A 10,883-nucleotide genomic window follows, 5' to 3' on the forward strand; every position below is an offset into this window, starting at 1 on the left:
TCGGATGCTTTGTACTCTGAAAACTGGAAATAACCTATGCAAACCTAGTTTTTATCAGCATAGAGAGTTACTACGCTAGGGGGTTCTTCAACCTAAATACTGTTTCCCATCCGGTCACCTGTAACTATATGTAACTAAGTTTCTTCTGGAGTGTAGAATCTTACATGTTGCAAGTTATGCAAAAACAATCTTGAAAACAAATACAACATTCTTTGTAACATTGTTCAATCAGTATTTGGTACATGATAGGCACTATTGTCCTCTTTCTCTTTATGTGAATGATGGAGGATATCGCAAACAGTTAACCAAGGGTTAGTCCTTTGGAGGAGGGATGCTGAGAGCAGCTGTAAGCCCTTTTTCTCTGGAACACTGACTTCTGAATAAATAGACGGTGGGACACATACACTTCCTTTGCCTTGATCTCTTAGATTTATAACTCTCATGATGAGCCCATTTTTGAAAGTCTCTTTGGAAATCTTCTGCTCATGGTTCCATAGACTTGAATCTGAATCTTTTCCTTGGACTTTGTCAACTTTGTTTCTTGTCAGCATTCAACATCCTGTTTCACTAAATTAGATACAAGAGGAGACTTTTGAATGGCAGTCTGTTTTTAAGAAATCAAGCACGGGACCTAAGCCACAGCAGCAGCGGTCGCCATCTTGGTCCGGGACCCGCCGAACTTAGGAAATTAGTCTGAACAGGTGAGAGGGTGCGCCAGAGAACCTGACAGCTTCTGGAACAGGCGGAAGCACAGAGGCGCTGAGCCAGCACCCTGTGTGGGCCGGGGACAGCCGGCCACCTTCCGGACCAGAGGACAGGTGCCCACCCGGCTGGGGAGGCGGCCTAAGCCACAGCAGCAGCGGTCGCCATCTTGGTCCGGGACCCGCCGAACTTAGGAAATTAGTCTGAACAGGTGAGAGGGTGCGCCAGAGAACCTGACAGCCTCTGGAACAGGCAGAAGCACAGAGGGGCTGAGGCAGCACCCTGTGCGGGCCGGGGACAGCCAGCCACCGTCCGGACCGGAGGACAGGTGCCCGTCCGGCTGGGGAGGCGGCCTAAGCCACAGCAGCAGCGGTCGCCATCTTGGTCCGAGACCCGCCGAACTTAGGAAATTAGTCTGAACAGGTGAGAGGGTGCGCCAGAGAACCTGACAGCTTCTGGAACAGGCAGAAGCACAGAGGCGCTGAGGCAGCACCCTGTGTGGGCCGGGGACAGCCGGCCACCTTCCGGACCGGAGGACAGGTGCCCACCCGGCAGGGGAGGCGGCCTAAGCCACAGCAGCAGCGGTCGCCATCTTGGTCCCGGGACTCCAAGGAACTTAGGAATTTAGTCTGCTTAGGTGAGAGTCTGTACCACCTGGGAACTGCCAAAGCAACACAGTGTCTGAGAAAGGTCCTGTTTTGGGCCTTCTTCTTCGGCCAGGAGGAGGTCCAAATACAAGATATCTGCGCACCTTCCCTGTAAGAGAGCTTGCCAGCAGAGAGTGCTCTGAGCACTGAAACTCAGAGGAGAGAATCTGTCTCCCAGGTCTGCTGATAGACGGTAACAGAATCACCAGAAGAACAATCTCTAAACAGAGTCAACTATAACTACTAACTCCAGAGATTACCAGATGGCGAAAGGTAAACGGAGGAATCTTACTAACAGGAACCAAGACCACTCACCATCACCAGAACCCAGCACACCCACTTCGCCCAGTCCAGGGAACCCCAACACACCTGAGAACCTAGACCTAGATTTAAAAGCATATCTCATGATGATGGTAGAGGACATCAAGAAGGACTTTAATAAATCACTTAAAGAAATACAGGAGAACACTGCTAAAGAGTTACAAGTCCTTAAAGAAAAACAGGAAAACACAATCAAACAGGTAGAAGTCCTTACAGAAAAAGAGGAAAAAACATACAAACAGGTGATGGAAATGAACAAAACCATACTAGACCTAAAAAGGGAAGTAGACACAATAAAGAAAACTCAAAGCGAGGCAACACTAGAGATAGAAACCCTAGGAAAGAAATCTGGAACCATAGATTTGAGCATCAGCAACAGAATACAAGAGATGGAAGAGAGAATCTCAGGTGCAGAAGATTCCATAGAGAACATCGGCACAACAATCAAAGAAAATGGAAAATGCAAAAAGATCCTAACTCAAAATATCCAGGAAATCCAGGACACAATAAGAAGACCAAACGTACGGATAATAGGAGTGGATGAGAATGAAGATTTTCAACTCAAAGGTCCAGCAAACATCTTCAACAAAATTATTGAAGAAAACTTCCCAAATCTAAAGAATGAGATGCATATGAACATACAAGAAGCCTACAGAACTCCAAATAGACTGGACCAGAAAAGAAATTCCTCCCGACACATAATAATCAGAACATCAAATGCACTAAATAAAGATAGAATACTAAAAGCAGTAAGGGAAAAAGGTCAAGTAACATATAAAGGCAAGCCTATCAGAATTACACCAGATTTTTCACCAGAGACTATGAAAGCCAGAAGAGCCTGGACAGATGTTATACAGACACTAAGAGAACACAAACTGCAGCCCAGGCTACTATACCCAGCCAAACTCTCAATTATCATAGAGGGAGAAACCAAAGTATTCCACGACAAAACCAAATTCACGCATTATCTCTCCACGAATCCAGCCCTTCAAAGGATAATAACAGAAAAAAACCAATACAAGAACAGGAACAACGCCCTAGAAAAAACAAGAAGGTAATCCCTCAACAAACCTAAAAGAAGACAGCCACAAGAACAGAATGCCACCTTTAACAACTAAAATAACAGGAAGCAACAATTACTTTTCCTTAATATCTCTAAACATCAATGGTCTCAACTCGCCAATAAAAAGACATAGACTAACAAACTGGCTACACAAACAAGACCCAACATTTTGCTGCTTACAGGAAACTCATCTCAGAGAAAAAGATAGACACTACCTCAGAATGAAAGGCTGGAAAACAATTTTCCAAGCAAATGGTATGAAGAAACAAGCAGGAGTAGCCATCCTAATATCTGATAAGATTGACTTCCAACCCAAAGTCATCAAAAAAGACAAGGAGGGACACTTCATTCTCATCAAAGGTAAAATCCTCCAAGAGGAACTCTCAATTCTGAATATCTATGCTCCAAATACAAGAGCAGCCACATTCACTAAAGAAACTTTAGTAAAGCTCAAAGCACACATTGCGCCTCACACAATAATAGTGGGAGACTTCAACACACCACTTTCACCAATGGACAGATCATGGAAACAGAAACTAAACAGGGACACACTGAAACTAACAGAAGTGATGAAACAAATGGATCTGACAGATATCTACAGAACATTTTACCCTAAAACAAAAGGATATACCTTCTTCTCAGCACCTCATGGTACCTTCTCCAAAATTGACCACATAATAGGTCACAAATCAGGCCTCAACAGATTCAAAAATATTGAAATTGTCCCATGTATCCTATCAGATCACCATTCACTAAGGCTGATCTTCAATAACAAAATAAATAACAGAAAGCCAACATTCACATGAAAACTGAACAACACTCTTCTCAATGATACCTTGGTCAAGGAAGGAATAAAGAAAGAAATTAAAGACTTTTTAGAGTTTAATGAAAATGAAGCCACAACGTACCCAAACCTTTGGGACACAATGAAAGCATTTCTAAGAGGGAAACTCATAGCTATGAGTGCCTTCAAGAAAAAACGGGAGAGAGCACATACTAGCAGCTTGACAACACATCTAAAAGCTCTAGAAAAAAAGGAAGCAAATTCACCCAAGAGGAGTAGACGGCAGGAAATAATCAAACTCGGGTGAAATCAACCAAGTGGAAACAAGAAGAACTATTCAAAGAATTAACCAAACGAGGAGTTGGTTCTTTGAGAAAATCAACAAGATAGATAAACCCTTAGCTAGACTCACTAAAGGGCACAGGGACAAAATCCTAATTAACAAAATCAGAAATGAAAAGGGAGACATAACAACAGATCCTGAAGAAATCCAAAACACCATCAGATCCTTCTACAAAAGGCTATACTCAACAAAACTGGAAAACCTGGACGAAATGGACAAATTTCTGGACAGATACCAGGTACCAAAGTTGAATCAGGATCAAGTTGACCTTCTAAACAGTCCCATATCCCCTAAAGAAATAGAAGCAGTTATTAATAATCTCCCAGCCAAAAAAAGCCCAGGACCAGACGGGTTTAGTGCAGAGTTCTATCAGACCTTCAAAGAAGATCTAACTCCAGTTCTGCACAAACTTTTTCACAAGATAGAAGTAGAAGGTATTCTACCCAACTCATTTTATGAAGCCACTATTACTCTGATACCTAAACCACAGAAAGATCCAACAAAGATAGAGAACTTCAGACCAATTTCTCTTATGAACATCGATGCAAAAATCCTTAATAAAATTCTCGCTAACCGAATCCAAGAACACATTAAAGCAATCATCCATCCTGACCAAGTAGGTTTTATTCCAGGGATGCAGGGATGGTTTAATATACGAAAATCCATCAATGTAATCCATTATATAAACAAACTCAAAGACAAAAACCACATGATCATCTCGTTAGATGCAGAAAAAGCATTTGACAAGATCCAACACCCATTCATGATAAAAGTTCTGGAAAGATCAGGAATTCAAGGCCAATACCTAAACATGATAAAAGCAATCTACAGCAAACCAGTAGCCAACATCAAAGTAAATGGAGAGAAGCTGGAAGCAATCCCACTAAAATCAGGGACTAGACAAGGCTGCCCACTTTCTCCCTACCTTTTCAACATAGTACTTGAAGTATTAGCCAGAGCAATTCGACAACAAAAGGAGATCAAGGGGATACAAATTGGAAAAGAGGAAGTCAAAATATCACTTTTTGCAGATGATATGATAGTATATATAAGTGACCCTAAAAATTCCAACAGAGAACTCCTAAACCTGATAAACAGCTTCGGTGAAGTAGCTGGATATAAAATTAACTCAAACAAGTCAATGGCCTTTCTCTACACAAAGAATAAACAGGCTGAGAAAGAAATTAGGGAAACAACACCCTTCTCAATAGCCACAAATAATATAAAATATCTCGGCGTGACTCTAACGAAGGAAGTGAAAGATCTGTATGATAAAAACTTCAAGTCCCTGAAGAAAGAAATTAAAGAAGATCTCAGAAGATGGAAAGATCTCCCATGCTCATGGATTGGCAGGACCAACATTGTAAAAATGGCTATCTTGCCAAAAGCAATCTACAGATTCAATGCAATCCCCATTAAAATTCCAACTCAATTCTTCAATGAATTAGAAGGAGCAATTTGCAAATTCATCTGGAATAACAAAAAACCGAGGATAGCAAAAACTCTTCTCAAGGATAAAAGAACCTCTGGTGGAATCACCATGCCTGACCTAAAGCTTTACTACAGAGCAATTGTGGTAAAAACTGCATGGTACTGGTATAGAGACAGACAAGTGGACCAATGGAATAGAATTGAAGACCCAGAAATGAACCCACACACCTATGGTCACTTGATCTTCGACAAGGGAGCCAAAACCATCCAGTGGAAGAAAGACAGCATTTTCAACAATTGGTGCTGGCACAACTGGTTGTTATCATGTAGAAGAATGCGAATCGATCCATACTTATCTCCTTGTACTAAGGTCAAATCTAAGTGGATCAAGGAACTTCACATAAAACCAGAGACACTGAAACTTATAGAGGAGAAAGTGGGGAAAAGTCTTGAAGATATGGGCACAGGGGAAAAATTCCTGAACAGAACAGCAATGGCTTGTGCTGTAAGATCGAGAATTGACAAATGGGACCTAATGAAACTCCAAAGTTTCTGCAAGGCAAAAGACACTGTCTATAAGACAAAAAGACCACCAACAGACTGGGAAAGGATCTTTACCTATCCTAAATCAGATAGGGGACTAATATCCAACATATATAAAGAACTCAAGAAGGTGGACCTCAGAAAATCAAATAACCCCCTTAAAAAATGGGGCTCAGAACTGAACAAAGAATTCTCACCTGAGGAATACCGAATGGCAGAGAAGCACCTGAAAAAATGTTCAACATCCTTAATCATCAGGGAAATGCAAATCAAAACAACCCTGAGATTCCACCTCACACCAGTGAGAATGGCTAAGATCAAAAATTCAGGTGACAGCAGATGCTGGCGAGGATGTGGAGAAAGAGGAACACTCCTCCATTGTTGGTGGGATTGCAGGCTTGTACAACCACTCTGGAAATCAGTCTGGCGGTTCCTCAGAAAATTGGACATAGTACTACCGGAGGATCCAGCAATACCTCTCCTGGGCATATATCCAGAAGATGCCCCAACTGATAAGAAGGACACATGCTCCACTATGTTCATAGCAGCCTTATTTATAATAGCCAGAAACTGGAAAGAACCCAGATGCCCCTCAACAGAGGAATGGATACAGAAAATGTGGTACATCTACACAATGGAGTACTACTCAGCTATTAAAAAGAATGAATTTATGAAATTCCTAGCCAAATGGATGGACCTGGAGAGCATCATCCTGAGTGAGGTAACACAATCACAAAGGAACTCACACAATATGTACTCACTGATAAGTGGATACTAGCCCAAAACCTAGGATACCCACGATATAAGATACAATTTCCTAAACACATGAAACTCAAGAAAAATGAAGACTGAAGTGTGGACACTATGCCCCTCCTTAGAAGTGGGAACAAAACACCCATGGAAGGAGTTACAGAAACAAAGTATGGAGCTGAGATGAAAGGATGGACCATGTAGAGACTGCCATATCCAGGGATCCACCCCATAATCAGCTTCCAAATGCTGACACCATTGCATACACTAGCAAGATTTTATCGAAAGGACCCAGATGTAGCTGTCTCTTGTGAGACTATGCCGGGGCCTAGCAAACACAGAAGTGGATGCTCACAGTCAGCTAATGGATGGATCACAGGGCTCCCAATGGAGGAGCTAGAGAAAGTATCCAAGGAGCTAAAGGGATCTTCAACCCTATAGGTGGAACAACATTATGAACTAACCAGTACCCCTGAGCTCTTGACTCTAGCTGCATATGTATCAAAAGATGGCCTAGTCGGCCATCACTGGAAAGAGAGGCCCATTGGACACGCAGACTTTGTGTGCCCCGGTACAGGGGAACGCCAGGGCCAAAGGGGGGGAGTGGGTGGGTAGGGGAGTGGGGGTGGGTGGGTAAGGGGGACTTTTGGTATAGCATTGGAAATGTAAATGAGCTAAATACCTAATAAAAAATGGAAAAAAAAAAAAGAATATGTAAAGATCTTAAAACATTAGACCATTATAATTAAATGCTTGACTACCAGAAATTCCCTAAAACTTTACTATAATAAAAAGTACATATTTTCTTTGTAAAAAAAAAAAAAAAAAAAGAAATCAAGCACGTTGACACCTCTATACTCTTCCATAACAACAGAAGGACACGGTCCTTCCTATATTTTTTTTAGACCTTGTCTGAAAAGACCGAATTAGAAAAAAAAATCGCCCACTCTGGAGACAGGAGCCTCCTCCTTGAGACCTTTGTCCTCATGAGAAAGCTGCTAACTGTCTTATGTAATACTGACACCTGCTTTCTTCCTTTAATGAAACAACAATAAGGCATTAACAAGGTGCCTCTTCTTCTTTCTCTTTGATCACAGGTGTAAGTGAAGAATTGTCAGACATGATCACCAGTCTTGTGGAAAACTCTAAATTGTACCTCTCTGTCAATCATCACTACAGCGCAGCTAGCTGGGGTACACAGAATGTGAGCGACTGGAGTAATCATGGACTCATCCACGACAATTCCCTTCAGGATGCTACCTACCCTCAGGAGGTGTCCTTCTGCAAGGTCGTCTTAGTTATGGGAGAGCTAGTCCTTAGAATTGTCCTATATTCCTGCCTTTAGATAGGAAATCCTGATGAGAACTGAAAGGAAGTATCAGGAGGTGATGATTTCAAATGCTAGACTGAAACTTAGGTGCCCAGTGGTAGGATGGTCTTCTCCCAAACAACGGATGCTTATGAACAGAAAAGACTACATTCACCTCTTCATTCTGCTGGTGGATGCCAGCACCCTGGAGGACAGTACAGCTTAAAGCACACAACACAGACAGACTCTTTCTCATCCCATCCCATTGCCTGTATCTGTGACAGGCACGAAGGAGAGCATGTTCCTGCTCTCCCACAGTGAGGACCGCTTTTCAGTCCTTGTTGGCTGTAGAGAGAACATATCACATGTAGCAACAAGTGCTACACAGACATCCACAGAACATGAGGAAGGAGCTCAAACCTCCAGGGTGAGGCAGGCGCCAGGATAAGGAGATGAAGCAATGGCATCTAATAACAGCGTGGAGGCTCAAATCCAGTTGTCTTGATTTCAGGATCTGCCAATAGGTCGGTATTGCCAGAGCATCTGATTTTTCATTAAATATCAGAGATCCACAATTTACAGAGGCAGATTTACTGTGAGATCTTCTGGTATGGCTATTTAAAAATTTCTGACAATAAATGAAAAAAAGAACCCTAAGCATAAATAACTGTGCCCTCCTTGCACACAAATAATACTTCTATTCTTTCTGTGAATAAGCTTATCACACTGTCCCATGGCCCAGTAATACAGAGCCTTATAGTACGGAACTGCTAAGAAAGCTGTGTGTTTTGTGAGGTGCAATCTGAGTGTCGAGGCAAAGACAATTGCAAAGACAGATGAGCCGACTCTAAAAATAGTCTGCAGAAAGCAGCGGAGACACACTATCCCCAAATGTTGTCGGAGTATCTGGAAGTTTTAAAAGAAACTCTTGGAGAGTCCGTGGCTATTTTTTGAATGCATAAAGAAAAGACAATCTCACAAGCATCTGTGCATCTAGGGGGAATAATTTTACCTCCTGGAAATTTCAAGTGCGTGTGTGAACGAGTGTTGCCATCAAGAGGTCTTTTGATGATATTAAAAGGAAATTAAGAACAAAGACAGATTTTGTTAGCACAACGTAATCGGCCCCAGGTAAGTTGACTGGGCTCCAATCTAGTTATCTTTGTACCTGGAAATGAGAAGCCCATTTTACAGGATTGCTAACGCACGGCTAGTCCTAAAGACACACCAAGCACAGCAGCCACGGGTGAAGCAACTGGCACATACCCAGCAAATACTGTCCAGCGGGGAGTCAGAGGTGGGCCTCAGATCAACGCTTACCCCATGAATTTAGAAACGTGAGGGGGAATGAGCTGCTTCGCCTTCATTATTCTTTGAGTCAGCAATTTAGGCTAGGCTCAGCTGGAGTCAGACATTTGGCTTTACAGCTCCTGACTCAGATGTGGCCTGGTGAAAGGGTGGTATAAGGGATTCTCCCAAGGGGTCAGGGCTTCAAGTTTCATCTCCTTTTCTTCCTTACATGGAGACTGCACTGCAAGTAAGAGACCAGTGACTAAGCAGTCCTGGATTTGAGGAAAACAAGATTGTCCGATGGGTGACAAGAGCTTGGTAGGAAAATATGGTCTAGGTTCTCTCAGAGGGACAAGGAGTGTGAGCTGCCTTTCTATCACATCAGTGGTTACCCCAGAAGGGGTCTCCTGCAGGGAAGAGTTAGACACGCAGGGATCATGGGTGATGATCACATCAGTTGCCTGGGTACTTTTTCAATGCTCCATGTATGAAGGGGCCATAGGAGCACGCAAGGAACTCAGCAGGAGCTCCATAGCACAGGCATCGCTCTCTGAGGCTGAGACGGCAAAAGCTACTGCTAAACTTGAGAGGACCACCCTACTAAAGGGAGAAACGAGTGCCAAGATCGTGGTACGGCAGCGGCTTTTCAGTGGGCCACCTGGCAGCTTCATGACACAAGATCTTTCTGTGCATACAAAGGGAAGCTGTTAATGACCCAGTGAGAGAAAAAATTCCTCTCAAGTTTGTTGGCCATGTAGCTTGGCATACACGATGGTGAAGAAGAGACATTGCCTCAAACAAAGTGGAATGATAGGACTGACAGCTGAAGTCTTTGACCTCCACACCTCTATATGTGTGCTGTGGCGTGTACATGAACTCACAAACTCATAGACATGCATGCATACATTCATGCGTGCTTGTGCGCACGCACACACACACACACACACACACACACACACACACACACACATACACAGAGAGAGAGAGAGAGAGAGAGAGAGAGAGAGAGAGAGAGAGAACAGATATGCTATGGACTATGAGGTCATCATTTTACCCTTGACTAGACACTGTGGTACCAAGGACCATGCTGAGATTCCCCAAATGATACTCTCTGCTTTTTATTTCAGTTCCTTTTAAAGCAGATCCTCAAAGTTGGCTATTCCACATTCTAGAAGACTGCAGATACTACGATCTGAAAAGAAAATCCTAAATGTCAGAAAGGTTTAAAAAATAGTAATTTTAATCTTTCTTGTGGCAGTGACTACATCATTTTTGCTCATCACTCTCACAAATGTACACCCAAGCAAAAATTTCTGTACATATCCAAAGGGAAAATGGGCAGGGTATCTTCCTAAGTGCACTAAAATGAATTTTAATAAGCTCTTTCAATTTAAACAAAGAACTTGTATGCAGAATATCAATGTGAAAAGACATAAAACAAACACATTATGAACACCCAGAAATCTGGATTTACAATAGAAATGTTGACAGCCCCTGAAATCAAGTGGCACTCAGTCACTCATTTTCTTTGAGGGTAAGATTTGTACCCTGCTGGGCTTATAATTTTGTTTTCTCTTTTTGTGCTGTTCATGTGTAAATATTGCAATTTCATTTGACACAAAGAAGGAAAACAACTTAATTTTGTTTCTAAGCTAATGAATGACACAGAGTGTACCCTCCTAGAGGAGATGGTGTAATAT

The sequence above is a fragment of the Mus musculus genome, chromosome 19, assembly GCF_000001635.26.
Source record: "Mus musculus strain C57BL/6J chromosome 19, GRCm38.p6 C57BL/6J".
Lineage (NCBI taxonomy): Eukaryota > Metazoa > Chordata > Mammalia > Rodentia > Muridae > Mus > Mus musculus.